Source organism: Phoxinus phoxinus (assembly GCF_949152265.1).
Source record: "Phoxinus phoxinus genome assembly, chromosome: 25".
NCBI classification, from domain to species: domain Eukaryota; kingdom Metazoa; phylum Chordata; class Actinopteri; order Cypriniformes; family Leuciscidae; genus Phoxinus; species Phoxinus phoxinus.
In genome coordinates this window covers 14,402,802-14,427,218 of record NC_136900.1, presented here as the reverse complement: position 1 = coordinate 14,427,218, position 24,417 = coordinate 14,402,802, and the positions used below count along the sequence as shown (strand labels likewise).

The following is a 24,417-nucleotide window of genomic DNA, read 5'->3' as shown; positions in this document are numbered from 1 at the left end:
TGTACATTATAATGTTGTGATGCCTACAAACTCACTTGTATCAAATGATTGATTTTAGTTTGTGTTTTACTTTTAATTGATTTAGTTGAGTTTCAGCCATTTATCAGTTATCATACATTTTAAGCGGATTTTCACAATTTTGTGATTGTGAAGGCCTCTTAAATGGGCTCTAGGATTAAACACAGGTAAATATTTAAATGTGCAGTCTGTAAAGTGCTAACGCAGCACCACAAGGAAGTAGATTTACGTTTGGAAAAACTGCTGCTTGGGATTTCAGTGTCGTTAATAGGCTAGCAGTTTAGTTTAGGATTACTGTAAGTCAATTGAGTGCATAAATTCAAATCGTGTTTTCAAGCAGCAGAGAGACATCGTGACTCATGGGGTTCACCATACCCTTAAAAACTAGCAAATATAAAATATAAGATGAACGTTCCATTTTAGATTGTTTTCTCTTATTTCTCCTTTTAACAAGGTTCATTAGCCTCAGCATATGCTCATTCCACACTCTCTAAAGGCCATTTATCTATTTCTGTTTTGAAATATCTTACTGTTGTTCAACATTAAACAAGCCTGCAGAGATAATCTGATAAGTAATGAGTTGTTCTCTTCACTACTCATGTAGATGAGGGTGGTTGGACTCTTTCTGATCCTCTAACCTACATTTCTTTGTGGTATGTTATCATTAACATTAACCCAGAAATGTTGCCGTGTTCCTAGTTTACGGTTCTGCACTCTAAGCAGATTCTGCGCTTTAAATGCTCTGTGAAGGCTCATTTAGAGACATAAATCTGTATTGTATTAGATAATTTTTGAAAGAATGAATGCGTTTCTGTTCCACCAGATGTTCTCCCATTTGGTCACCAAAATAGCACATTATCTAAGTCAAAATGTGTGTCCAGAATATCTGCATATCCTAAAAGCTATGTGTATGTAAAACATCTCTATGACAACAGCTCATCAAATCTATAGATGAAAAGCCATTCATTATTTGTCAGGGATTGTTTTTTCAGCATTGTTCATTATTTTGATTCAAAGTTAAGTCAAAGTCATACAAAACAACATTTGATTATACAGGTTTTTGTGAGGCGTTTCCCATAAAAGAGGGTTCTGCGCTCTGAATTAAGTACATAATGTGCTGTTCATGCATGAAAATCCTCATCTTCAAGAACTTTTTACAGTATTAAGAATGTAGCACAAGACTTCATTCTGTCTCACTAGCCGCGTTTCCATTACAGACTTTTAACTTTTAACCGATGCTATAATATATGCGACTAAACCTTAATTTTTTCCTATCGCGATAAGTAATTCCAAACATCATGGCAACGGATGTTGATAAGTTTATGTATATCCCTGCCACCGCACTAGACATTATTTTCAATCAAAGTAGTGTTATCCAAGCATTAATGGCAAGGAAAGCCCCTAATACTTGGGAGTGGGACATGTGAGGTGTTTTTCCCTCCTATCTGCTTCAAGATCTTGATAAATTGTGGCATTTTTTTGTTTTTTAGAATCCAGTATTCCCGTGATACTTTTGTCTTTTATGAGTTTAATAAAGAACTCTGTCTCGTCTTCTGTCCAAGCATACCGCATCCTCTTTAAAGAATGATCGACTTGTTTTACATAAACGCCAGGTGACCTGCAAATGTGAAATATTCCTCTTTCAGATTGCCTGAAAAACCACCTCATAGGGGTGTAAAATCCTTTTTGCGATATATGGGAGTTTTTGAAAAATTAACGTGTTTCCATTGGGCGTATTTTCAATTAGCAATTTTTAATTTGCGCAATTTGAAGGGTAATGTAAATGCAGCTACTGTAGTGTTCCTCAACTCACTTAGCGGCCATCTTGGTAATGCCTCCAGGCAGCTATTTTCTATGTAGCATTTATCAAACTTTAATAAGAAAACACTTTAAAGTAGTTTATCAAGATTACATTCCTGTAAGTCTAATCGGAATTAGAATCTAAAAAATGTATCACGAATTTGGCTTTTTTTTAAATCTCAAATTGTGCTAAAAAATGTAAAATAACATTTTAGAAAAAAGCAGGTGATCTAGCATCTATAGCAGGCATCTATAAAAAGATGATTTGCTCTTTTAAGGTGAGACTTTCATTCTTTTAGCAGCCATATTGAGACATTTCTCCCATTCATTTATGTATGGTCCATCTTCTGCTCCTTATACACTCTCTGGCATTGTGTGAAAGCATTTGATGGTGTATAAAAGATTCAGCTTGTTTCATAAGACAGAAAACGGCCCAGATGTCTCAGTAAGCTGGGGTATATAATTTATTTATTCAATAAATTTTCTTTCTGTGCTTCAGAGTTATTGGACCGTGTAAAGTGCGAGCTAAAGCTTAAGGCGAAATAAATCCACAAAAAAACACCTAATAGAACCAACTATGCTACGGTATGAAATCCAAATTATTTTGATTGGCTGGTGACAAAAGAAAGTTCCAATTTGCATTGTAGGTCTTGTTGTTATTCAAGTCATTCTCGACCTTATACAGTGCAATCTTAATGCAAAAATGTAAAGTATTCAATTAATTGCTGTTCCTTTCCATTCCCCACTCTCTCTCTCCCTTCCTCTCTTTTCTCTCTCTCTCTATTTAGGTCATCAGCACTGCAGAGTCTCTGTAGCGGAAGCTTATTCCCTCTCTTCAAAAAACAGGTTTGTTTCGCCAGACACGCTTCATCAACGGGATAAAGATGAGGCCATTATCGAGAAAAATAATTGAAGCGTTAAAGTTCCATAAAGGGCGATCATAGATGTCATCCGTCAACTCATCTGTCCCTAGATGCAAGTCAACACGATTGCAGTGAAACATCAGATGGCTCTAATTTTAAAAAAATAAATAAAAAATGAATCTTTTGTTGATTGCAGAGACCTGGCCGACAGGTTGCCCACTGGGATTTTAAAGATCTATAACCAAATCTCCCACAAGTGCCGGCATTAAAAAGCCCTCTCTGTTGGTTTTGCATGAATACAGTTGATTATTCACAGAGCGCCAAACCATGATTACAATCAGGATGTATTACTGTGATCAACACGGTATGACATTCAATCAGGGGTTTTAATCGAGAGAATGAACGATAGCAATCAGTCTGTTAGAGCCAAATAGTCTATTCTTGCCAGAAATCCACATTATATTTACCACAAGCTATGATAAGAAATACAATATGACTTAATTATGGTCTGTTTGGAAAATAGCTCGTTGTCCAAAAGTCTGAATTAATTAATGTCAGAAAGATAAAATATTTTTAATTGAAAAGAATGTAGACACCATCCTTGTTAAGTCCTAGAAAACCAACAAAGTCGGAGAATCTGAGGACGAAATGTGAGGATGAGAACATTTTCAGAGACCATAATCTGATTTTTTTTTCTTAGAGGACACTAGAAAAGCACAAATGAAATCTATTCACATACTTCCATTCACTATATTGTCTGACAGACCCATTTACTGTACGTGTTTTTTCTTCATCCTGGAAACACTTCTGCACTGTGAGACTCAATATGCCCTCAAGGCCAAGGTTTAGCATTATTTTGTCTTTATTTGCATACCGAGCCCCGTCTCCCTCCCTTGCCTTTTATCAAAAGTCTTTCTATGAAAAACAAATTATTTGAAAGATCTTATGTGGACTCTCTTGGCAAAATTTGTAAGCTGTTATGGGCCAAGCTCTGTCTGCATTAGAAGCTAAATAAACATACCCGTAGAATGGTGAATCCACTATTTTAAAGCCGAGCGGTTCAAATGTTATGTTTTTTATACATAGTGACGAGTAGGTGGTGCTTTGCAAACACATTTTTCATGACATTCTAGCTGTTTGCTACAGAAGCCCTGAACCGCTAGCCTAGAAATCTAGACGCACCCTAGCGGCAGCTAATTTTATTTTGGTCTGACAACTCTCCGTTGGCTTTCGAGCTGGAAAAACCAAACTCTAGTCAGGCCAATCACATCGTGTACAGTGTCGGCGGTCGGGCTTAACATAATGACGACAGAGTTGCGACGGTTCCCTGCTACTTGAAAACAAAGAATGGCTGCTGTTGCTGGCGAACAGCGGTTTTTCGAATTGTTTTTCGTGACTCTGGAAGACCTGGAGTTAAGCTTTTCTTTGAGAAAAGAACAAAGAACGGCACTGAAGTCATTATTTCTCTGACTACGTCACCTTCTTCGTTGCTCTGGTTGGTTGTAGTGCTTTCCTATTGCGTGCAGAGGCATTTTGAAAGACAACCGTTTATCCCGCCCCTCGGATTGAGCCCTGCCAATGTAGAGTTCCCAGACCCAACATCTTGATGTGGGTCTGGCTTGCCAGGCTACTGAACCGCAACATTAAACAAAACAGAAATAGTTGATTTAGTCTAATCTAGACTTGAATCAGTCTATAAGTCTTTTTACCTTTATCTGGGCTTTCAACTAAAGGAAATTCTTCAGGTGCTAATCCACCAACATGGCATTACCATGGCGTTGCCTATACAAGCACGAAGACTTGGCCGGATTAGCCTAGGCACCACAATCCTGGTCCAAACTTTATGTGGCACGTTGACTCGAAGCCTACGTGTCTTCGTGCTCGTCTATAGGTAACGCCATTTGGGTCGAAAACACTTGTTCGCTGTGATGCTACTTGTCAGTTAAATAGACACAGGGGATTCATTGTCATTTGATCACGCGAGTGTTTGAATCGAGTTCGCGACCTTTTAACGATTAATTATGCAGCTCTATAATACACCAAACTGTTACCAGAAGCATTATTTCCTGTTTGGAATCCGTACCATCATATTTATAAAGTAATTTGTCCAGAATGGAACCAAACATCTAATCGAAAACTTTCATGAGGATTGGTCTGAAGATTGGTCCAAATTTGGTGAAGATCATTTTACAATTTTTGGAAGGACATCCAAAAACAAAATGGTGGACAATTTTGCCAGGCGGAAACTGAAACCAGCAGGTGTGTTGAATGAATCATTAAACCATAAAGCCCAGGAATTTCATGTGTATACCACATGGTTAAAAAGTTACAAGCACTAACACAAGTGTAATTTTGAGCATGTGTCTCTGTAGTTCTCTGTTGATGCCTGAGGGCTTGTGATGGCCTACAAAACTTCTAATCCCCCATTCAGGGTTGGACGTCTCAAGACAAAAAGAAGAGGACTACCTGGAGATACAGGCCTACATTAAAGCCAGTCAGATTCCAGTTGCGAAACCTGTTCATACCATTTGTTAGTGCCTATGGGTAGGTAAAAGATTCAGTGAAGTGCCTTGAGAAAGAATCTAATTAAAAGTTATATTTAAGCCTATATACCTATATATAGACACCATTGCACGGAGATTAGTGAGTTCCACATTAACCCACAGACCAAAACTAGCACCGGTTTCTCTGTTGGGAGTTCGAGAGTCAGACTCACCTCACTCTGAGCAGTCCTGTTTTCATTTGTGTTGTGAATTGTCTAAATTGCTGTTCTTGCAGGCCAGGTCACGCTTCCGTTCACCGGAATAGGACCGTGACCCGTGTGCCTCGCACCGGCTCAATCCGCTACTTTCTCACCGTCGTGAAGGGGCGCTCGGGTTGAAAGAGAATGATGAATGGGTGTGGCGTAAGCGCGCGTGTACGTGTGTGTGTGTGTGTGATGATGAGTCTGCAGCAGAGGACACCCTGTCCATTTCACCACACACACGCACACACCAACCCAAACAAGACTCAGGGGTCAGTCGCTCGTCCCAGCGGTGCAATCTGTCCCACCAAATTGGGTTAGATAACAGATCGACTACAGCAGCAGTGGGCATAATAGCTTCCTCATGCCCGGCGCTATTACCTGTGCCCGTCCACGGCCAGATGTCTCCCTTAAAATTTGATATATAACCGTCTCTGCTTAAGGCTGAGTCAAAAAAAGCAGATTTAAAACGCAGCGTTCTTTCTGTTATTGTGTAACAACATACGCATTATTTTTTTATGTTATCGTTCAATGGCACATATTAGGCTAGAGTTTTTATGAATCAGTCTGACACTTTAATAGCCTACTTTAAAAAAGGTTTTGTAGAAATTTAATAGGATGATATTATAAGCCATATCTGTCAGCCCACACGGAAAATCTCCCACAATAACCCACCCGGCAATGACAATCGAAGACATTATCATGGAGAAATTTGCTCCGTGAAGAGTTTTATCTCCATCAAAAGGGGTCATTAAAACTTCTTAAACTAAACGCTCTTGAATAAAACTTTCACAAAGTACAAGGTAATCCAAGTTTGATTGTACCAGTGCTTTCTCCCTATAAAATAAAGCAATGAGGACCAGTGATATAGGCTTCTCTTTCTCATTTGAACACCCATCTATCCCAGTATTTCATTTTGAGCTCTCATGACTATTCCCTCACATGCATTTTTAATTGCTTCGTATATTTATTTTTAATCTCAATACAGATCTGATCCTTAAAGAAAGGAACTTTCTTCTAAAAGCCTAGTTTGACTTGCACAACTCAACTTTGACAGATTATGATTTTTCTATTATGAATTGCATTTTTCTTCTGAAACATATACCAACTATTTATTTAGGATAAAGGGTTTGTTTGATAGTATTTGCCCGTACAATTAAAGTCATTGGGGTCCAAAACAACATGAAAACCCCATTGACGTTCATTGACAAAAAACACTGAGTTATTTTTCAAATGTATTCTTTTGTGTTGCACAGAAGAAAGAAATGCATAAAGGTTGGGTGTAAATGTTTCTCTGGTAGACAATAAAACGGGCAAACCTGGAGGAAAATTACATCAAGTTTACCTGGGTTTTTATATTGCTGGATTCGGGCTTCTTCAGCTCTGTTTGTGGAAACTTTGAATAAACAGACATCATAATTTCACTGCATCATAAATTAAAGAGGCCTTTTGTTGACCGATTCAGTTAATCAATGCTCCCCTAATATGACCACTTTAAAGAAATCAAAAGCACATAGAAAAGAAAAAGGGCCATTAGATGAGTTCAAGGCTCAGTCTTACAATGCTCGCAAAATAACACAATTTCACGATAAATTATTTGTATATATTTTCTAAAAAAGGTCTGCAGATCAATTTGAGACGGCTTAGCTTTGCAAAGCGTCAATCTGTCCCTCAGCATCTTAAAACACTAATGCATCTATTTTGGATGAAGCACTTCTTACCCTTTGGCTTTTGATGGGCTTCAGATAAATGAGTGAGAAAGCAATCTTATTTTTTCTAAGAGAGGCTGAGAGAGGGAGGATGAAAATCGTATAAACTGCAATGGGATGATGGAACCAAAAAGCTGAGGTTTGCATATTGAGGTTTTGAAAGGATGTGTTTTAGGGAAAGACACAGCTGTACATCATTCCTAACCTGTTTTTTTTTTTTTCATGGTTTTTGTTGTTTGAACTGTGCCAGTTTTGCGTGCAATATTTCAGCGCTAAATAAAATGTGTATTTAATTAATTATCAGTATTTTAGCCAAATTAAAGTTAAAACTAAACCAATGCTTGCAGCATGTCCAAACAAACAATGCAATTATTGCTTTTTGCTGGTACTTTCTAGAATGTTCCACCAGAATGTGCAGGGAATTATACAAGTTATATTTCATGTCTATTTTAACGGAGCAAAGCAACTCGATGTTTGAACAGCTGAAAACAGCTTTGAGTACCCCTCTACAGTCTTATTTCGAGTACAGTTTACTCTACAGGAATATTTTCAGAGAAATGAATGCGTGATACTGCTTTCTGAAATTGTTTAGTGTTCATAGTGAATTGCCCATCTGTCAGATTAAGACAAATCCTCCATTAACAAATGAAATGTCCAGATGGCATGGAAATAACACTTCAGTATGTTACCAAATGTACAGAGTGGTTAATGCGATTTAATTTTTTACTGAATATGGATATATGATACTGTTTTTTAATAATCGTGATTTGTTTAATTCTGTTGAATCCAAGGGCAACTTGTACACCTTCATTCATCAATGTTTTATTGTTCATAGACTGTTTTTATGTCTTTGCTATTATACTATCAGGTATCATACACTGATATGATTTAAGACTTCATATTATTCGTTTTTCCCTTCTCTGACATATATTTGGAACAGTAGAATTTGTCCTCGGAGATCAGATTTAAGAGAAATCCTCAGTCTTTCTTACATCAGTGTGTGCCTTCTTACAAAAGTCATAATAAAACTAATAAGAGAAAAAAAAATCGATGAAAGCTCTGGGGGTCTATGTTATCGGTTTTCAGATATTAGTTCTGAAAGTTCTCCGAATGTCCATTAATAGAAGCTTGAAAGAATTTCTTCTACCCCAACCCCCTTTTTTATTTTAGTATATAATGAACAGCCATGGGGAAATTATTTTAAGAATACAAAAGTACATCTCGCTTAAAGCTGCTGTAATTTAACTTAGTAATTTTATTTAATAATTATATTTAAATGTCTGTCTGTAGGCCTATACCTGAAAAAATAGCACTTAAAATTTACTAAAAATGCCAAATTAGTTAAATATTCACTTTTCATTTTCCAAGGTTGGACACGCTTGTTGAATTTAACAACAAAAGGAGGTCACGTGACAGTAATCTGAACTATTATTTGTGTAATAATGTCTACTTCACTTTCAAAAAAACAAAAACATACACAGTCATTTTTACAATTCCATCTAGGCTACCTTTCATTTGTACACTGAAAAAATGATATGATCAATAAGTTATGACAACATATGTTTTTACATTGCTTTAACGCATCAAAATAAGTTAAGCGTTTTTGTACATTTTTGTATATAAATCTTATACAAGATTAAACTAATGTAATTTAATTTGAAATGACTTGGGGGCGGTTTCCCGGACAGAGTTTAAGTCCTAGACTAAAATGGCCCTTTAAACTAGATTAACAGAAATCTGCTTTCTCTGTCATGGCTTTAAATAGTCCTAGATTTAGTTTATTCCAGAGTTTTAAAAAATGATTTCCTGGAGGAAGACTAGAGTTACTCCAGGACTAAATTGAGTCTTAAATTAAACCTACCAGGAGACAGGTTTAACTTCAGATTAACTTTTAAAGAAGTTTGTTTTAAAGAAGACACATGCAGTACTTGGACACACACACACACACACACACCATTGTATTGGGTTTCTAGTTCAAATGTGAATGGTTCATGTTAAACTGACTTGAAATGGTCACTCTTTGGCTTCACTTGATGTTTTCATTTTGAAATATGTTTCAATCTATACCCAGACATACATGACTTTCACTTCCCATCATGCTTTGCACAGGGCTGAATTAGGAGAGACAATTTTGAAATAAAGTGATATTTTAGCAAGTTGTGAAAACAGAGAGACTTGATAATGTTTAATGTTCTATTATGTTGGTATTTAAAAGTTTCTGTTATGTTCGTCTTTTTTGGGGTTACCATTGTGGTAAAGTGTTGAGCCTGTGCTTGAATCAAGGACTTGCTACCAACTTAATTCTGATTGTATTAAAAATAAAGCAACCACTATGGTAGTACTCTAGTTGAAAAACCAGTACTGCTTTTAGACTGCCAACACTGAACACCACATGTAAAGTTATTGTAAGTTTGTTATGTAAATCACAGGAATAAGCAAGAAGCATTAATTATAGAGTTATTTGAATAATTCATTTTGAATGAAAATCATTCATTGTTAATGAACATCATTGATTCTAGTTGTACATTTTATATATACATTTCCCAGCATTTATTTTCTTTTATTCCATAGCTGTGTGCAGATTATTTAGTGTTCTCTTGTTAGTACATTTTTTTCGATTGAAGCTTTTTCTGATGCCATTGTTTTCCTTGGATTTGCTTCTCAGTTTCATGTAATTTTAAGACTTTCTTGGTTCATTCCATGTTTTATATGCAACCTCTGTCATGCTAATTCAGATTAGCACAGTTGGTTTAATTTAATCTGGTTCATTTTAGTTCAGGACTCCATAGTCTATATGTAATTAATCTGTACTTAATCTGTGTTACAGAAAGCCATTTTTTAAAGACACGATTAACTATTCTAGATTAAGGTCTACTCCTGGTTTAATTTAAACCGTCCTTTAAACATCCAAATTGACTGTCCTTCAAAATTTAAGGCAGCAACTTTTTTAGCCTAGTATTTGTATGCTTAATTGTGATTGGCTTCATTCATTTGAACAGGTAATGCATAATATTTGTGTTTACAACCTTTCTACAACTTACTTGTAACACTTTAGCACTGGTATTTCCTTCAGGAAAAGCAAATTTAGTTTGTTTGGATCATTGCATCTCTCCTACCAGACATCACAGGCAATTTTGCACCCATCCCATGCAGAAAAAGACGAAGACTTTAATGTTTACAACCACCGCTCCGTCGACCGACACAAACCAGTGAACAAACATTGATATCGTTTCCTCTCCAGAGCCCTGGAGTTACACACCCTGTGCTCCAAATGGGGCATGGTCCATCGCAGCAAGCGTATAATCTGCACCCTCCGACAAAAACAAAGCCCTAGAGCCCTTCAGGATGGAGAACAATATTTCCCCCCTGACTCGCTACAGCTGCGAAATGAATGGTTCGCTGAAAAACAAAATCACCACCGGGGGTCTGGCGACTTATTACTGCTGACACGAGGATCAGCGATTTTCCAGACTCCAGTAATTAGCGCATCAAAGACGGAAAGTTACCGGGAGAGGAGCTCATGTGTTTTCCACTATCCTCAGCGCACACGTCGTCACCTGTGTGAACTTTTAATAGTCTGGATGTTTATTTGTACATTAAGACTCGAGAAGCCTTTTTTCTACTCTCATAGCTGTTGGTTTTCCTTTTCAAGAAACTTGAAAAAAAATCACTTTAAAGTATGCAATAACTATATATTAGAGTGGAGGTCAGATTGTAGGCCTAACACATGATGCAATTCAGGCCTTAAAACTTCTGTTCAATAATAAACACCAGATATATTTGAAGCTATTTCTCAATGTACGGAAACATTGTAGGCCTATGCATTCGTATGCATTTTATGAAGAAATTATGGGCGGGGCTTACCATACAAAACTCTCCGATGTGATGCAATAGTGGTTGTCAAGGCGTTGCTTTGTGGTTGCTAAGGTGCTATGTGCAAAGGTGTTGCTAGCCGTTTAAAAAAATCAACCATTTTAAACTGATTTTCAAAACAAACTAAAATTCTTTATGGCAGCATTTTTTACTATTTAAACAGTATGCTGCCCATTTATGTAAAAAATATGAATTAACATTAGATCAACATCAAAAAGCTTTAGTCAAATAGCAAGTACATTAGCTGGAAATAATTCACAAGTAATGGAGCTTTTGGGAGCGTTTGCTTCAAGTTCAGTTCATTCAGTCAGCAACACTCTCTAAGGTGCACTATACTAAATAGGCCTTGAATAAAACAACAAAAGGTTTGATTTTTAAAAAATCACTATGTCCCAACATTTTAGATCTGTGGTACTTATGACAGATTAGTTTCTTACCCTGGTTGCTAAGTTATTATTGATGTTTGCATACTGGCCCAAGTAAAAAGGGCCCAATCCCAAATCCCAGATATTTAGGTCCCTAAATAAGCCAACCCCTATCCTTAAGAGCGATAGTAATAGTGATGCTTGCCTTAAACATTCTGAAAATAAATCTTTCAGTGATCTGGTGAATTATTGATGCCTCTCGCAACATGCTCATATGCACATGTTGTGCAAGCCTGACCAGAAATTAACTGAAATCTGAATCATAAACTTGATTGATGTTACCAGCTTTCTTTACACCCTAGAAATCCCACGATCATCCTGTGAGAATATTACTCACTGATTAATGAACAACACACCATCTTTACTTTCTGGGTCATCTGCCTAACCAAGCATCATTTTTTAGACACTTAATCTGGTTTTATATGTCTCCGCTTTCGTTTATTTTATTTGGTTCCTTATCCTGAGGAATCAATATGATGTGGGGAGAAATAAACATGTATCGATCAGAGAAGGGAAGTTAGATGCAAGGGTGGGATTAGAGCAGACCCTCTCTCTATCAGCCTGAAAATGTACCTCTAAATTGACTCACACAGACACACACACACACGCACACACACACACACACACACACACACACTGATGGCAACACCAGAGCCGCTTATTCTATCCGATTCCACATCAGATTTGAAGATTAAAGACTCATCTGGGATTTATTCTCACAGATGCTCCTACCAGTTTTAACAAAAGTTGGAGCAGAGTGCAAGTACAGCCCAGTTAAAGGCCATGACAGGTCAACAGACAGCTGTTGGATTTTCAAGAGCCAATCACGACAGTTTGAGCCTTATAATTGTTTTCCAATTAAAAACTGACAGAAATAGGCAAACATACAAACAAAACAGTCCAGTTTGATTCATATGAACGAATTGGCTGATCACCTTAATCAGGAAAAGCAGGCCTAACTGTCTTTATAATTGAGAGTCACTGAATTATTCAATTAACGGTTTTGTTAAAAATACTGATTAATTCAGGAACAAAACAAGCGAAAGGCTGCTCAAATTCATATACTGAGTACCTCTTCTGAAGAAGTAACTGAACTTTGAACTCAATTGATTCATTTACAAACACTAATTCGTTCAGAAACAAAACAAGTGACCGTTTTTGGAGTCACTGAATCTCTCATTCAAACAATTTGCGAAAAAACAGTGATTGATTCAGAAACAAAACAGGTGACTGTCTTTTTGAATGAGTCACGTAATCATTCACTCAACTGTTTCACTGTAAACACTCAGTGAGAAACAAAGCAAGTGACCGTTTTTATTGGTGAGTCACTGAATTTTGAATTCAACCAATTGGCTCAAATTCATGCAGGAACAAAAAAAGTGACCATCTTTATGAATGACTCATTCATCAGCAGTCCTGATAGAAATATTCAAATGAATTAATATCCTAAGCTAACGACATGAGGATTAGTTAAATGATGACAGAATAAAAAAAATGTGGGTGAACTTTTCCTTCAGTACTCGAATAATTTGCACTTAGCTTTATAGCAAAATAAAAATGTGGTATTTCGCTCATCCCAATAACCCCACAGCATGAGGTGCGGCTAATATCCAGCAGGGCTCCCTCCCCTCTCTTCTTTCCCACCAGCCACGTCCCAATCAGCCCAGCCAAGCGATTTATCATCCTCACCTGCGGCCGCTCCATTTATCATCCTTAGATCGCATCTCCAACGGACAGGAAATGTTTATTTTCGCTCATTACAGTCACCACCATTCCCCTTCCACCAACGCTAACTCAGCCCCCCCAACCCTTATGTGATACCTGGGCCCGTCTGATCTCATTGCATGTACCGCTGTCTCATGCAGACCATGCACCGCTGCCCTCAGCCATCAACCCCTCACAGCCTCAGTACCACTCCATTTGCATTTAAATGGCCAAAAATACACATTTCACAGCCTGTTATTGGATTACACTCCTCCTCCCCCTGATATCTCCTATTAGCAACCGGAAAGGTTAAATGGCTAATATTGTCGAGCCACACCAGGACTCGTAATAAAATTGATGTGATGCTGCACAAACTCATATGGAGGGGGTTCGAGGGAATTACCTTCCATTTTATACACCAGCGGAATCCCAATTATTCTGTCAGACCTGCGGTGATAGCAAATAACATCCACTTTTCATACAAGTTAACTCACCCGGGCGAGACTGCATTAGAGTTGAATTATGAGGATCCAATAGGGGTTTGTTTGCAATCTTGCATAAAACCCTTCATCCTGGAAAATATGATCAAGAGCAGAGTATTATTACAGTGACTGCTACAATCTACCCTTGATTGCACACCATGTAGTGCAGATGGTAAACAACCATCTCCAACCACCGATAAGGGCACTTGAACCTCTTTCACACTTTACTTCATTCAAGATAAATCATTACAATCCTCAGTGCAGGGAAAGGAGCGTTTGGCGGCAGCAAGCATCCCACTTTTCCCCACACGCTGCGGATGCGCAGCATTGAAACTCTCATCTGGAAGAAAATCCCTTCAAAATCCTCCTTAGTTAACGTCAATGTATGCGAGTCTGCGAGAGTATTCTTGTCGGACGCAAATAAACAGCTCAATAACATTTTCACTGCTTGCACGTCGATCCTCTGTGTTTTTCTGCCCTCTAATTACTAGACTTGGTTTGGCTGGTATGAACCAAAGCTCCTTTTAAAGTCAGTCTCCCTGTATTTCGCTGAAAACTGAACCTCTGCCTCCGCTCTCCCTGCTGACAGATCAATCCAACACTTTTCTATATGGCAGCAGGCCTGAGAGGAGCTATCAACGGCATCATGTGGTTTTGTGGATTGTAATGTACTTCAGTAATAGGGAATAAAACATGTGCAATACAGTAAAAACCTGCATGTCACTGCAAACCCGCCAGCAGGCATATTTTTAGGACTTAAATATATATAACAGTGTTATATATTTCCTGCAGGTGTGTACTTACAATATGCAAAAAGTTCCCAAAGATTTTTTATTTCAGAGAAATTCCAATTTTAAATAAGTGACGTCCCGGAAAACCATAAAACATGTTCACATGTCGCCTGTCACTGACGTAATATCCGCGTTATGCCTGGTTTCCGCTCGTGCTGCCTCATAGTAACCATGGCGACAGACGTGGACAACTGCGTAGTGCGTAACGTCTAGCTGCACGCTGTTGCTGTTTCGTTCAAACATTATGGACCATGGCAAGCAAACTTTTGGAAAAAAGGAGAACTAACACGAGGATCAATATCAGCGTGGCGTTTTCGAGATGCCGAGAGCTCCGCGTCCGTGACAAACTTCGACTTGACAGAGACGCCACTCTTGCATGTACTTTATTAGACAGGTGAGCAAATGTAACGTTACATAAAACTAATCAATCTTATATAACGTTAGCTCAACATGATGAAATGTTAGAATATGATCTATATGTTATTCTAATGTTGATCTAGCTTACTGCTAACTGTTAGTCTCATATAGCCAACAAACAATAACATTATAACTTTTAACACACTCAAATGCAGTTTAGTGTGATAGTGTAACGTTAGACCGCGTGAAACAGCACTGCGTTAACTTACCTCACAAGTTTAATTCGTCAAATAAACGGACCTTTGTGAGTAGTAATTCAGCACTTGCAGGTAGTTCGGTAGAATTAAATGCAGGACTCGTGTGTGTGGCGCTGATATCTGTCTCTTATTAGCAATCGCGCCCTGCTTCATACCACAGTCATGATAAAAACTTCAATGCATTCACTCGTCCATAAACATTATTAACGTCAGATCCTTCGGCTTGACGTCATGTTCCATAAATCCAGGATATTTTGCGTAATCAAACTACCCCTTTGTTATTGTAAGAGGTTAGTGACCCCTAGCGGCGACAAAAAATACATATTGTATAGGACAATTTATGTATACTGTAAAATGCATAAGCAAATTAAAGTAGTATGAATGTATCTATTTATTATATTAAGCTAAGCCATATATTTATTAGAGTGTCTTATGTTAAAGGGTTAGTTCACCCAAACATGAAATATACTCAGCCTCAAGCCATAGGTGTATATGACGTTCTTCTTTCAGCCGAACACAATCAGTGTTAAATTAAAAGAATCCTGGCTCTTCCCAGCTTTATAATGGGAGTGAATGGTACCTTGTTTTTTTTAAAGCCCCAAAAAGCTAATCAAACTCAAGCTCCTCCAACATTTCTCCTTAAAAATGCTCCTTTTAGATTTCTAATTCATGACCGGTGTTTTGCTTTGCTCTATCCTCTGCGCTTCCGAGTTCGTCAATATGTTAAACATCAGGTCAGAGTTCACTCTTCCGCCGGAACTAGACTCGCTTATGGTCATCACCGGAAACCAGTCATTATAGTTTATAAAGTTATAAATATGGATATTTTTCTTACAAAAACACATTGTTTCACTCCAGAAGGCTTTAATTATCCTCCTGGAGCCGTATGGATCACTTTTATAATGGATGGATGCGCTTTTTTGGGCTTCAAAAAACAAGGTTCCATTATAAAGCTTGGAAGAGGATATTATTTAATATCTGATTGTGTTTGGCTGAAAGAAGAGTCATATACACCTTGGCTTGATGGTGAGTAAATTATGGGATCATTTTCATTTTTGGCTTAACTAACCCTTTAAGCTTTTAGTAGTTTAAGCAATGTGTACAGTGCACCAGTTTTAACATTAGGCCTATTTTTTGTGGGTGGATAGGCTACTGAAATTACATTTAGTCAATTCACAGGCCTTCTTTAAAATCCTTGTACATTTGACTTTAATTGAATGTTCTGCTCATTTATATATTTTTTGCAAGAAAAATAAATCTCCACCCAAAAGTGCTATACTGTATCATTAATTATAATGTGAAATGTGGCCTTATTTGAATCTAATTTCTCATATGAAGCCTTGAGTGGCTGGTAATTTGCAGGTTACACACACAAACGGCGTACAGTGTGCACACATGCATGTCCGTTCCCCCTGGAATATATCTATCTGATGAGATTGTGTGAGATTAAATTGTCTGAAGCCTCTGCACCTGAACTAAAGTGATTCACACATGCCCAAGAGACAGTTAGATTTATTTGACAATAAAACAAAAAGAAAGCACTCATCTCCTCTTGCATAAACACAGGATAGGAACAGAAGGATGGAAGGCGGAAACACAAAAAGATGTAGGCTAGATATCATGGGCTACAACAAGTCCTGCAGTTTTACCTTCAATGCCAAGGACTCACACGTGTATTTCACAGAACTGATTATTAGATATGCTGAATGCCAGATGACTTCTCAGTAGTCCTAAAAAAGTCTGCAAGGCCATTATCTATTCAACCGTTTATTAATATTAATAATGATTTTTCAAGGCCCTGCTCGAAGATAGTCATTTATGTAAAATTTGAAAACTTGAAATGTCAGGCAATGTCACCAATCCTTAAAAAAGGTATTTGATTAATTCAAACAGTTTGCAATTGTTTTTGACACACTATGCTTTTGGCTCAATTACTTGCTCCAAAATGACACCGTGAATTTTTTATTTCTGTCCTTTGCATAATTTCTTTAGATGCAGACAGACAATATCACCATGGGTTATGTGTTCAATTAAACTCAGTTGGACTGAAAACTTTGAATATTTTATGCATTTACATGCACGTTCGTTACCATGATAGAATATGCAATAGGCGTATGATACAAGATAGGCTATTGTATAACCAATTTGATAGCTGACGTTAGCTCGTATTGTGCAAGAGTGCTCTTTATTAAACATTCATGATTACACATCAATCTCAAAGGTAGAGTGAAACCCTTTTATTTTGCGTGAGCAAGAAAAGAAACACATTAAATAAATTGCTACAGGAAACCGCCGAGCACAAAAGAAAACAACATGACATTATAGCAGATGAAAACCGACAGCCTAAAAATGCTGACGTAGAGCGAACGGACCTAGCGAAGCCGACCCTTACTATGGCCACCACTGAATTGAATTTGATATTTCTACTCAGGGGAGAGCTTTGACTGGCAGATAAATTAAACAAAATGACATGTGTTACCCAACCGCTATCACATTTTATGTAAGCTATCGTGAACTACTCGTTTCTGTTTGCCTCAGGTAAGAGTTCAGAGCGCGCGTGCGTTTAAAATGACAGTTTCTCAACTTGAATACTTTGTACCCTATGTTTACAAACGTTCATTCCGTTTGATATCTTAGCCAAAGCTGGTTAGGTAAAGAATGCTATTTTTGCATAATTGCATCTATTGAGTGGCCAGGCGTGCTGTATACAGCTGATGAAGGGGGAGAACCAGCTGCCAGCTGTGGCGTAATAAAACCCTTTTATGCCTCACGCTGATTGCTGCGCTATGGAGGCAGAGATTATGACCACCGAGCTGATATCCAACACCAGAATAGCTTTTTCGCCGAGATCTAGGCTGTTTCAACACTGAAAAAATTTATACTGTTTGAGAGTGATCAAGGTGCTTTCAGATTCAGTGTTTGTGCATTGTTATTTAAGATGCCTTCATCTGGTCGGTTTAAAGGCAGGGTATGCGATTTGTTATGCTGTTATTTTGTTATGCTGGTTTTTAGCTGGGATGGAGTCGGAATGCAGTGAAAATACACACATTGACTTTAATGGAAACCTATTGACTCCACCGTTCCGGAGCGAATTATTTGGGGGTGGGGTTTGAGGGGTTAGTGTACGGATGAGGAGGAGGGAGGGTCTAGCTAGCCTCCGTTTTGTTTGACAATACTTCGAACGTCAACAAGAAGGGACGTCACCCAACATCACTTAGAGCACCTTTAAGTGGTCTAAATTAGGGCTGCACGACATTGGGGAAAAAAACATTGGTGATAGCCTAGGTCAGGAAAGGGAAACAAAAAATAAACACAAAAAATTTATCCAAATGTGAACATAAACCTGACATTAGGCCTGTGTATTTCGATGTATATTATCCCCAAAAATGTAATGAGCATGAATTTGTCTTAATTAGAGGCCTGAATGTTACTGTCACCTTGTTGTCAAAGATGAACTGGGTGCTGTATGATATGCTTCTCGTCTCTTACTCAAATAATGCTGATTACTCGCCAAACTTTTTTTTCTTTTTTTTAATGGGGGCATTAAGTACAGTCATGAATCTTATTCTTTCCCCCAAATGGGAGCGACGTCAGGGCCAGCGCAGGATTAATGGTCATTCCTCCTGCCTTCTCCTTTTTCTTCTGGGCCTGGGTTCCTATTCACCCAAAGGCTAATGCAAATTAATATCCACTCTCCCAGAAAATGAGTCCTGCGGTGCTGGGCTCTCTCAGCCCCGACAGATGCCGAAAGAGAGTTACGGAGCACAAACACTTCATTAACTATTTCTTTCCACATTAATGGAAATAAAAAGCCATGGAACCTTGCCACAAACTGGATGGTGGTAATCAGTTTTACGCTTAATTGTTTGTTTGCAAAAGAGGAAGTCATCCACCCATGGGTGTTCGCTCTGTTAGTGCCATATACATATTCAGGGGGATTTGAGGACAAATAGAAACCCTGTTCGTAGTGAAGTTGTCCTTGATAAGATTTGCTTTTCTTTCTCTCATCCTTTCATTCTAGCTAGCAGTGTGTAAAATGACAAATGAGTATAAAGTTTCGGAGCACTTTTGACTCAAACTGCACATGTAAAAGAGCCTTCAGAAGACTGTTCTCATGCACAGTTTTGTAAGTCCAGATGCAACTCAATAAAGTGGCACGATTAAAGCTGTCTCTTCTATGTAAACCAGTTTTTGTCCTAACCAGCTGCGAAAAGTGACAAGCCACAGGACATTTTGTCAACAGTTCAGTATCGCAACGATTCATTTGCATCCTCATCACTCAAAATATTTGGTTTGAAATTATGGTTCATACATTTTTTTAAATAAAAATCTGAATTTTTTAAAACATTAAATATTAATGATAAATTCAAGATGATTTTGCTGGCAATGTCAGATTTAAGCAACTTTAATTGAGTCGGATGCCTGCAAACACTTTTTTTTTAAAGTGTCTCTGATTTAAACTTAATTAGCAAGATGGTAAGTTTAATTAATTTTGAATGCGTTTAAAATGACTACTGGCTATTGTAGAGTTTGGGGCGTGGCTACTGAAGAATTGTTTTAAGCGTGGCTATTGTATCAGAGTTTTGGGTGTGGCTACTGAAGAAGAGTTTTAAGCGTGGCTATTGTAGAGTGTTGGGCGTGGCTACTGTAGAGTTTTGGGCGTGGCTACTGTAGCAGAGTTTTGGGCGTGGCTACTGTAGCAGAGTTTTGGGCGTGGCTACTGTAGCAGAGTTTTGGGCGTGGCTACTGTAGCAGAGTTTTGGGCGTGGCTACTGTAGCAGAGTTTTGGGCGTGGCTACTGTAGCAGAGTTTTGGGCGTGGCTACTGTAGCAGAGTTTTGGGCGTGGCTACTGTAGCAGAGTTTTGGGCGTGGCTACTGTAGCAGAGTTTTGGGCGTGGCTACTGTAGCAGAGTTTTGGGCGTGGCTACTGTAGCAGAGTTTGGCATCATGACATTTCATTGGTCCAGCATCCTTATCTGTCTCCATAAATATAAATAATTTTATGTTATATATTATATATATATATATATAAAATTACATAACATCACATATATATATACATATACTGTATATCCTGCTCTTTCCTCTTGATAGATGTTAATTGAAATTTCAGTCTCTTGCATGAAGTGGGCCAGGCTTCCTATGCTCACGGTATTCAGAAAGTTGCACAGATGGAGACTTGCCTCGGGTGTATTTGTCACATTATCTGCAATTAGACATTCTGACCAACATGCTCTGTGGAGTGAGTCCAATGCCCATGATACGGTTTGTTAGCAGTAGTTTTGGGACAAGGAAGGATTTGCACATGATGGTGCTTGTTTGACACATTAAAAGTGCATTGGTGCAAGCCAGATTTCCATAAACATTATTTTTTATCAGATGACAGGAGACAGGAGCTTCCTCAGAGAACTAAACCTCTCCAACCTCCCTGTGTGCATGTGTGTCTCAAGAGACTAAAAGACGTAAACACATCACACTTGTCTGTCATTTCTTAACCTTGAACCACTTAGATGGTCTCATATGAGGTTTATAAATACAGTACTCTATTTTGATGCTGCTTTCTACAAACTCTGCTGGACCTCTAACGATAGGGGGGTGTGGGGTAAGATGTGTCACTTTTTCATGTATTTTTTCCAAGTAAAATTAAATGAGAATAATACCAATAAATAAGTCTAATAAAGCTGTGTCATATCAAGTGGGAAGTTGAATAAGTGCAGATTTACATTTCAAATCAAATATAAGCATAACTGACAAACAAACAACTTAATGCACATTTCATTCCAAAGTCATATTTGATGCACATTATTTGCATACAAATAAAACCCATGACTTTGCTCTACTGTTAAAATAATAATTTATATATTTAAATGAATTAAAATGATCAAAAATTAATTAAAATGTTGAAAACTTTCACATTTATTGTTATAATTTTATTCAATATTTTAATTATTAAAAAAAAAAAAAAATTAATTACTAATCTCTAGCCAAATCATCACTTGGATTTATACACACAAATATGATGTATTTTTAGAACTGGATACATTTTGCTTTGACATTTAGTCTCTGTCCAATACGTTTTATCAAGCAATTTCACATTGGCATGATTTATCAAGCATATGACAAGGTGGCATATTCGCTTCTCGTTTTAATGACCCCTTTCCTCTTGTCAAACAGGAACGATAGAGACAGCGGCACAATTTCCTGTTGTGAGCGACTAAAAATACCTCTGACTTGCTGATCTAGACTGATTCAGTCAAAAAAAAAGGATAGGAAAATAACAGCGCAGCTCAAAAGGACATGGATAGTAGCCTACATGCATGTGTGTGTTTGCATGAGGATGTGGCTTTTTTCACAGGTGTGAACGTAATGCAAAAGATCCAGGGAGTCGATGGAGAGCCCCGTTCTAATGAAAATACTCTGTTAAAGGCCAGCGCCGGGGAGCTGTTTGTTAGGCCACTTTCTCCCAGCTTTTTCTCATTTGGTGAGCTTCAAATTAGATTCAGTCTGTTACCGCCATCAGTTTTCAGCAGTCCGTCTACCTTCTTTACTCTCTGCATTCTAATTTGATTCTCTTTCATTCGCCATTCATTTTCCTCCCCCTCTCTCTCTTATTCACTCACTCTCTCTTAAACTCCTCGACATCTCTGTCTTAGCAGTCCAATTTCATTCCAATCAGCCTGGTACTGTCCAGCAAAAGAAAGAAAGAAAGAACAATGGAAGGCATTGTTAATCCAAGCAAGCCATTGATATTGGTGCCACATTAAAACCGAAATACTTGCTTTAGAAACTTAAGTAAACGGATTGCACTTGATTTTCCTTGTTCTGTTTCACTTGGTTTGAAAATGGCCAAATTAAACATTAATTGCAACGAGAGAGAGACACAAACAAGTAAGTATTGACCATATGTTTCATTTACTTGAAAATAAGGGTATTTCTTGCTACGTCTGCATGATATATTAAATATCAATGGTATATTCAAGTTTTTTTCCTGATATCAAATGAAGTTTCTTGTAGATCACTCCAACTTCAGAATATGCTTACTTCCCTACTATAAACTATGAAAATGTCATTCATACAGTATGTCACATAAATAAAAGTCTGAATAAACAGTATTAAAGTATTATATTATTTTTTTATTATAGTTTTGATAGCATTTTTTGTTTGTTTTTGTAAATCAGTTCAAACTTTTAGTTTCGGTGAATCAAAACTCTGATTCAGGGATTCATTTGAATCATCACTCAATACTTTTGATTTGAAATTATGGTTCATAAAATACAAAACACCTCTTAGAAAATTGTCTTCATTTTAAATCATTCAGGATGAACGGTTATGATTTTGATTCAAAACCATTCTTTTCAGTGTATCAGTTTAAAATGGATTGAAATATTCATTGTGTCATCACTCAAAAAATCTAAATGTGACAAAAAAAACAACTTTCAAACCTTTTCACAGGGTATACACTAATATTGAGATATTGAATATCCCTATTTCTTACTAAGCCGTATTATATCTAACTATACGCAGAGATTTTCTGGAAACGAGAGAGAGGAAGAGAGCGATTTTAAAGTGTATCAACAGCTCATTTGCATATAGAGGAGGTTGCACAATCATGACCAGTGCGAAATGAGTTTGGTCACTGATGAGAAAATAAACAGTATTTGTTTGTTCCTCTATAAACTGAAGTGCACTTTCTTCTCCCGAGTTTGTTTTCGAAGGACGAACCCAAAAATATAGCACATCCTCGGGAATAGTTGCATGGAAACTGGAAATATAATTGAAAGGACATCCAGTAACGGACGGATAACAATAAGAACAAATTAATCAAAATGTGTTTCTGTCCCATTTACTACTTATCTGTGAGGATAGCAAGCAGTTGGGAAATGGGAAAACTCTTATCTTCAGCTTCATTAGCTGGGTTATCTAAATTACAGCCCTTATCTGTTTTAATTATTAATTTAAGTTTTAAATTACTTCTGCATACTGTTCAAATACAGTTTGGTGCTACTGCAGAAAAATATCTGAACTTGGTGAAAATTTCAATTATGAGACTTCAACTACTAGGATTTTCATGCCCTAAACCTGTTAAATTAATATGAAGTTCCCATCTGGTTGACGTCTTATACTCCAAAGTCATCCGTTCTGAAAAAAAAAAAAGGAAAAAGTTTGATTTGAAGCTGAAATCCACATGGTGCACTCGCGTTTCATTTACTAACCCAGTTCCAGACTGCAGTCAGATTTCAGCACCACGGAGAGCTCACATAGCAAGCGACATGCAGCTGAGCGCTAGTTTCGACTAGGGAATTTTCCCCATGTGTACTGTTTTTAGGTCTGTTTTTGGAAAGTGGCATGAAATGTAATTTCCTACCTGACTGGATGGGGTTTGTCACATTGTTGCCTTATTTTCCTTCTTCCAAATTTAAATGAAAGATCAAATTGAGGTCATTTCGTACCACTAAATCTTTGATTACTCAGTTTTATTTGTATTAATTGTGCAGCCTTCTTAACTAAAATGCACATCTTATTCATTCTATCAAATAATTATATAATCATAAATATCATGTTTCATTTAATAGATATTAACATTTAATATATATGGCTTTACCATTCATAACCATAATCAATAATTATTGTCATGAAGTTAAGGAGGCTGCATATATTCTGCTCTCTTAACTGCATGACAGCCCATCCCATTTTTGCTTATATATATATAATTATACAGTCATAATTAATATAGTATACTATAAATTAATATAGTATATTTATCATTTATTCATTATCATAATTATAACTAGTAGTAATACGAATAATAATAGTATTGTTGTTGATTTTTACATTTTATTTTAAAATGAGTTAAGAAACATTGTTAAATGTTGACATAATATACCAAATTAGTTCCTCCATAGTTTACCTGAGAGATGATTTATTTAATTTAAGCAAAATGCACATTATTACCATATATATAAGATAAAATAATCTTTGTTTTTATTATTTATTTTGCTTTTAATAGTTTTATTTTATTTTACTGTTATTTATATATATATATATATAAATATATATAACTATATATATATAATATAACTAAATATAATAATATAATAAAATACAACTATTAAAAGCAAAATAAATAATAAAAACAAAGATTATTTTATCTTATTTTTCATGTTTCATATATTATTTATATATATGTAATTCAATGTAGTAATGTTGTTGAGTCATCATCATTAATAGCAAGCGATAGCAAGTTGTCATTTGGCAAAAACACAGACAGCCTCGTTAATAGCGACCCTGGTGGCCGTTAGGTGAACTGCAGCCAGCAACTTATTGCTCGTGCACGCAGCCACCCACTCCTTCACTACAAGACACTGAACGTGATTCACGGCGAAGTTTTTTGTTG

The 24,417-nt window shown here is 37.1% G+C and overlaps 1 protein-coding gene across 1 annotated transcript in view; it reads right to left on the bottom strand.

The window, feature by feature from the left end:
• The window catches only part of chst1 (carbohydrate (keratan sulfate Gal-6) sulfotransferase 1), a 38,184-nt gene extending 24,485 nt beyond the window's left edge, over window positions 1–13,699 (bottom strand). Inside the window, exon 1 of the mRNA XM_079603569.1 lies at window positions 13,630–13,699. The gene's annotated coding sequence lies outside the window, so the exon portion shown is untranslated. The remainder of the gene's footprint in view (window positions 1–13,629) is intronic.
• Window positions 13,700–24,417: the final 10,718 nt, after the last annotated feature.